The sequence below is a fragment of the Elaeis guineensis genome, chromosome 10 (assembly GCF_000442705.2).
Source record: "Elaeis guineensis isolate ETL-2024a chromosome 10, EG11, whole genome shotgun sequence".
Taxonomy (NCBI): Eukaryota; Viridiplantae; Streptophyta; class Magnoliopsida; order Arecales; family Arecaceae; genus Elaeis; species Elaeis guineensis.
This window is the reverse complement of record NC_026002.2, coordinates 22,186,297-22,193,496: the sequence shown is the minus strand read 5'-3', so window position 1 is coordinate 22,193,496 and position 7,200 is coordinate 22,186,297.

Genomic DNA, 7,200 nt, shown 5'->3' with positions numbered 1-7,200 from the left:
TGAATCATCAACTGAAGCATATCTTCTTATTTCTTGATCTCTAAAGCCACTTCAAAATTTGCTAATTGGCTCTTTATGCATATGATTGATTAAATCTCTAAAAGAAATATCAATTACTTAGATAGCTTCAATATAGGAATCTTTTGTATGATTTGGCTCCTTAGTATGGATCTCTATGATCGAATTAACTAATTAACTGTAGCATCTTTTAACTTTTTATTAGTAATCTCACAATTGACTAATTCTTCAATCACGATACTTTTTGAACTTGATACAATATCCATCTGATCAGGTGTCTTTTGTTTCAGAATTTCATCTAAAACTGATTGGTACTTGAGTTGATCAACTTCGTCATACTCTTGAGTCTTCGAAAGTTGATCCAATCTCTAGTTGATCAAGCTTCCTCTTACTTTAAATCTTTATCTTTAAATAAATTCTACTCTTCTTTTAAATTTTCAAGACATTCTAGAACAAAACATATTCTTCAAATAACTTCTGTTTGAGATGTCGCATCTTACTAGATCTTGAGTGGATTGCTTTAAAAATATCCCCTACTTTCTCCAGCTTCTTTATATATATTTTATATATGGAGATACTTTTCTCTATTAACTGTTCTTAGATTTTATAATCAATTTTTTTTTCGTAACCTCATTATCAAGAGTATTTGCTGGCATCATCTTTAACTCTTCTAAAATATCCCATATATAAATCTTGCCTATCAAATATGTTTTGACCATATGCTTCTATCTTAGATAATTAGTACTATTCAACTTTAGGAGACAAGTGATATCAAAAGTAACTATACTAATATTGGTGAAGTTTGGCATGTTGTTGTTGGTGAAATTAGCCATCATAATAGAATATTGGATCACAATAAAGTCCGCGTGTTTGCACACATGCATAATAAATTACTCGAAATACTAAAACTATCTCGAACAATTAGCTTCAAAATGACCAACAATCAAATCACTACACTGAAAACTAAATCTCAAAAAATATAATCGAAGCCACACACCTTGACCACACACCTTGACCACACTTCAACCTTGCTTTAATATATATAGAACAATATGCTATCCAGAGTAGATTAAATATACTGACCAAAGATCTAAAATAAATATTAAATATAAAAAATTATTTATAGAGAATTGCGAGAAAAGATAATATAAAAAAAAATAAATTTGAAAAAAAACTAAAATAAAATTTTATTAATAAAATAATATAAAAATTCACAGCTAAAAGCTAACCTATTTATTCTCTCTCCTTCAAACTATAATATACTCAATTTTCTGCCACAAGCTCTCTCTCGCCCTCACATGCTCAAAGATGTCGGCTTGTAGAGCCCTTCTCATGAATCCAAAGGCTCTTTCTTCGAGGGAGCAATATCCAAAGACTTGCACATCTTAGATGCACCTTCTCTCTCCTTCAAAACTCTTACGTCTCCTGCTCCAGAGGTGGACACCAACTCTAAGCTATTTCGCCTTACTTTAGGTTATCCATACTAAAAGATGAATTTAATTTTACTCAAATTAAGATATCACTTATTGTGATTTTAATAATATGGAGGATACCAATAGTTCCATATAGATTGTGAGTCAAAGAAGATTCACGTTTATAAGAAGGAAAAAATCTTTTCTATATGAGGTACTTTTTGAAGGACAAAATCATGAGGCCCATGAGTCAGAACGGACAATACATCACATGACGGATCGAATCTTTATCCGCAACAATGGCGCGCCAAGTAGAAGTCGAGGTTCGTCTCAATTCTCGGAGGCTGAAGTCTACCTCGACTGACTGTGGGACTTTTCAGACTGTACACATCAGAGTCTCCCTTGATTGAGGGACTCTGTTATGGTTCTAATAATGTGGAGGACATCAATAGTTCTACATCAGTTGTGAGTCAAGAAAAATTTGTATTTATAAAGAGAAAAAAATTCTTTCCACGTAAAGTGTCTTTTGAAAGATAAAATCATGAGACCTATGGACCATAGCGGACAATATCTCACGTGACGGATCGAGCCCTTGTCTGCAATACCACTTATCCTAATTACGTTAGAACTATATCAATGGCCATGCATCAATAACTTTCCAAGAGATGTACATTGATATGTAGAAGCAAATAGCCCATTTTGCTCTTTTTTTATCCAAAAATCATGATTTTTATCATTGTGGGTGTCCTATAATTAGTTTTCCATATCAACTATGCTCATCTGTCTGACTTTGGCGGATCACTTGAGATTATAACAGTTGTCGAATGAACAACCGACACACAACCACTGAGAGTTTGCTTTGTACATTAATATAGTGAAGCCTTTAAACATTAAAACAAAAGTATGGTGTCTATGTAGCCAGTTGGTTTCTTTATTAAAAAAGAATCGGGATCCTCTGGGTGCATATTTTGCAGTGTAGGGAGCTGCATGGCTTTGATGGCCATCATATCATTCGCTCATGGAGATGGATGGTTGTCAAATAACAAGCTATATATTGCAACACAACGTATGAAATGCAACTTCATACTTCTATTTGGCAGCCATCTATCTCATGAACGTATGATTTCTCATGAAGGATCGGACGTCATGTCTTTCCATCGTAATAGTTGACCATGTTTTATGTCAAAAAAAAATTCTCTAACAACAATGAACCATTACTATGGTTTACACGTGCCAGCAGCCCCAGATGTCCTATAATAATTTCTATGGTTGATCGGATGCTCAATTGATTCCCTAGCTCTCACCAGCTCCTACCAATATATAGTTTCACACGTGCGCGCCTCTAATCACCAACTTCACTCAAAGTGTGGAAAAACCCTCTTGCCCCACAAACATTATCTTTTGCCTGATGACTGAGGGAACGGATTCTCTGTGGTACTCAAAGGGTGCTATACATGCTTTGGATATCTACGATACTTTTTGAGTACCGTAGAGGATCCCATTCTGATGACTGAGAGTAATTAACTTTCAATTCTTCTTCTGCCCTTCTTCATCATTATTGGCTTCGTAATTGCCGATCTCCAAACGGGATGGACACACGTCCATGGAATGGTGTGGTGATTCGATCATGGTAGTAAAATATCTAGCTAATTTTATGGCCATTGGGTGATGGTGGGATCTTATAATTGTGTAGAAGGTTCTCTATGGTGAAAATACAAGTAGACGTAAGGTTGGGCAATGATGGCTCTATAATGGAAAAATTATCACCATCACATATGCTGTATGTATGACTATATTGGTGCATGTCATCGATCACTGTAATATATTACTATAGACTAATTATTGAGATGAGTACAGCATAAATGGAACCATACTAACACATCTCAACAGTTGATATATAGTGTGTACCGGTATGAACGTACATGCAATGTATGCAATAATTCCTCTTGCAATGATGCTCCTAAGCTTAATTAGGATACATGTCATATGATATATTTCTTAAAAAAAATCATATCAATTTATTTATAACAAAAAAATATTTTAGGTTTTATTGAACAACTATATTTGTACTATGAAGAGCACAAAAATTTATTTGAATGGGTGTATAAAAAAGATAAATTGATTATACTTAAAATATTTTTTAGACAAATTTGATAGTTAAGTAAAATTTTCTGCATAAGCATTGTATAAATTATCATTCTCATGGTATGAGCATCCGCTCCTCTATACTTATCTAAGTAGCAACATTTGGTTTCACCATAATTAAGATTTTCCTGTTCCCTTATTAGTAAAATAAATTTTGACATATAGGAGCAGCACTACACCATCACCATTTATTAATCATAGCCTGCACATTTTGTTTTCATACTAATATTACATTCACACTAATCTTCTATCTATTGTACACGCAATGAAGGTTGAATAATTGAAATTTAATGTACTTTTTCTTCTTTGATGTGTATGAGAACTTGTCTAAACTGGGCTCTTTTTAGACTAAAGTCGACAGGCTTAACTAATTTTGATCATAATTTAGGAAAAAAATAAATAGGGGATAAGGCTTGAAATAAAAGAATCATGACCGCTATACTCCGTCAAAGCTCCCTCTTGGATGAGGACACAGGATATGGCCGGTGAGGACACCATGAAGCGATAGTCGTTAGCCATTAGGATCATTGCTAATCGATGATAGATTTTATTTCTTTGTTGAGTCCATCTTATCCTCTTTCGAAATCCTTAAATCCCCCTCATTTCCTATGATTCATCATCATTAGACCTCTCTCTTCGTTTTTCCTCATCTATGATAGCCCTTGTGCCGCTAGCCCAAAAACCTTCTCTTCTCTCTAAAATCTCCCATCTTTCTAGTATTGAGATCTACTGCCACCACAAACCTCACCAAAATCTACTACTATCAACTGGAAATTGCTGCTTTCAGCCACTTGTTGATGAGTTTCCTTTCATCACCCTCTTCCATTTTCCTTAAGCCGAGCATCACTTTATTTTCCGATCGAGACTCTATTTTTTGTTATATTTGGCCATGTTCTCGGGCCACCACCATCATTGATTGCAGCAGCTATCTCATGCCACAACTGTCGTTACTACCTATTGTTGAGGACCTCTGGCTACCCACCATTCCTCCCCTAGCCTCTCCACCTCCCTCTTTTCCTCTTTCCCTCCGGCTTCATCTTCTTCCCCTAATTTCTTCTTTTCTTCTTATTTTTCTTCATTTACTATCTCCATAAATCTCCTTTTCCTCTCCTCCATCTAATATTTTTTCTGACCACGGACTAGATACCTCTTTTTCCCCGATGGTTGACTCAAACTTAATAGATTGATTTTCTCTTTTACCTTGATGGCTAACCATGACTAAATAGTTCAGGATCTTGATCAGCCCCAAACTGAGATGTAGACCAAGTTTCTCTCTCTTCTCTTTATTATTTTTTTTTCCTCAAGATTGAACGCTAACGATGTTAATTATTTTGATCAGAGCCTTCAACCAGGAGCATTGTGTCTAGGGATTGGATCACATATCAAAAACTATGATTTAGTCTTAACGGAAGGATTTGTGGATCTGATTGATTTAGAACAGTAAGTTTTCTTTTATCTCTCATGATTTTCAAGTACATGCCATATATTTCAATTGAAAATCATGTTTACTAGTTTGAATGGATAATTTGAGAAGAAAATGCTTAAATATTTGGAGTGTGAAAATTTTGGATAATTATACATGAATATGAATATTATGCATGCTTGCACAAAAAAATAACTCAAAAGCTATAGATCAAGCAAATATTCTTGTTTTGACTTATTTATGAAAATAATATTTGCATAATTACGAAATTTGAAATGAGATGATATCCTTGCATAATATTTGGAAAGAGATGATTATCATTATTTTATTTTTACACAAATTTTGAAAGAAAATATTTTTCAATTTCTGAAAATATGATGTAAAATTTTAGTTGATACTGTTTATATTGTTGAAAATAAGTATATATATTTACTTATGAGAAACTGATTGTTATGGATATTGTTGACACAAAAATCTGTCCAGAGCCGGAGGTGCTGGAGCGAAGCGATGTTTGATAGATCGACTGCTGTCGGATCTGTAAAAAAAGTTCGAAAAGAGCGTTTATGAGAGAGAGAGGAGGCGTATCTTGGGATCCCTTATTTACCTCTTTTATATAAGAAGCTGAAGCCACAGGAGAATATGGGACTGTCAAGAATCCTATCTCCCATTAATATCTTTGGGAATTATGCCTAGCAATATCATTTTATAGTACGTAGGGAGCCACTCATATTTATGGCATAGGCTAATAGGGGGCGACTGAAGGGTGTGGAAAGCTCATCCCTAGGGGATGTGATTGACTATAAAAAATGCCTTCCACATTCATGACTAGCTGCTAGTAAATATTTTGGGGCCATAAAAAATGAATCGACAAATGAGAGGGCTTCGGATCATGAAGCATGAGGACTTTAGCATGGCCGAAGTAAGATTCGGTTCTGACAGAGACAATTGAGAGCATATTTTCTCTCCTCTCTCTATGGCCACCACCTTTGCTCTCTCCTCCACCTTTTTTTTAATTATTTTTATATGACCATCTTCTCTTCAAGGTTGTCTTCTTATATTATTTTTTTTTTTGTCCTATTATGATGTCTCATGGGAGAAGAGAATAAGTGGGAAAAAAATATTTAATGCTCCTTGTCAGATCCATGTGTCTCAAGGGAAGATACTCGAGCGATAGATAGCACGATCCGAAGATCCTTCACCTCATGTCTTCGGCTGATACAAAAATACCCTCCAACAGATATTATGAAAAATCTCTAATTCAATTATAGTTCAGATCTAACCAAAAAGATTAATTATTGGCTATACATCAGAAACTAATTTCTTCCATGTCTAGTCAGTCAAGGTTGATTGTTAGCGTAGATTGATGATTTGTTTGTTTTTTCTTAAAACTAATCTTTTTACTCTATTACGAGATGAATCGTGGTCATATGATTCAAAATAATTTTTTTTTTAGATCTAGTCAATTGGGACTTATTATTGATATATGCTGATAGATTGCATATACTATATTCAGAACTAATCTCTTTTAGACCTCATCATAGGATTGATCATGACCATAATTATCAAAAATTAAGAAAAATTTATGATTTATCATTATACATGATATATATTGCTAAAGAAATATTTTATACTTATTGGGCTTGTAGAGCTCGTCTTTCTTCTATATTTTTTTTATATAAATGTAAGAAATAGAGTTTAGGGTAGAGCGAGGAGTTTAGAATTTAAAAAATATTTGGTCAATTTTTCTTTGAATATATGTGTTTTGGATTGTGGAGTTTTTTTTAAATAATTATGTTAAATTATTTGTTTCTTCTGAGTTTGGAATGATTTGAATGTGTATGGAAGAAAAGATAGATTTTGTATATATTATAGGGTTAAACCCTATAAATATGTGGCTATCAATTACACATTTCGTTCCAATGATTAGAAGTACAATAAATTTCTTTCCCATTCTTTCTCCAGACAAAGAAGCATATTTTATATGATAGAACTTTGTTTTTTACAACTTTGTAAACAAATTTCAGCTAAATAAATACACATTCCGAATCTGCAACACATGACTAAGCACTCTTATAAATCTCCTAAGAGATCATGAAAAAAAAAAAAAAAAAAAAGAGAAAAAACGTTAAAATCGTACAATGTACAAGGCACACCATTCTCAACGCTATCATCACTCTTTCAGTCATATCGTACACTAATATC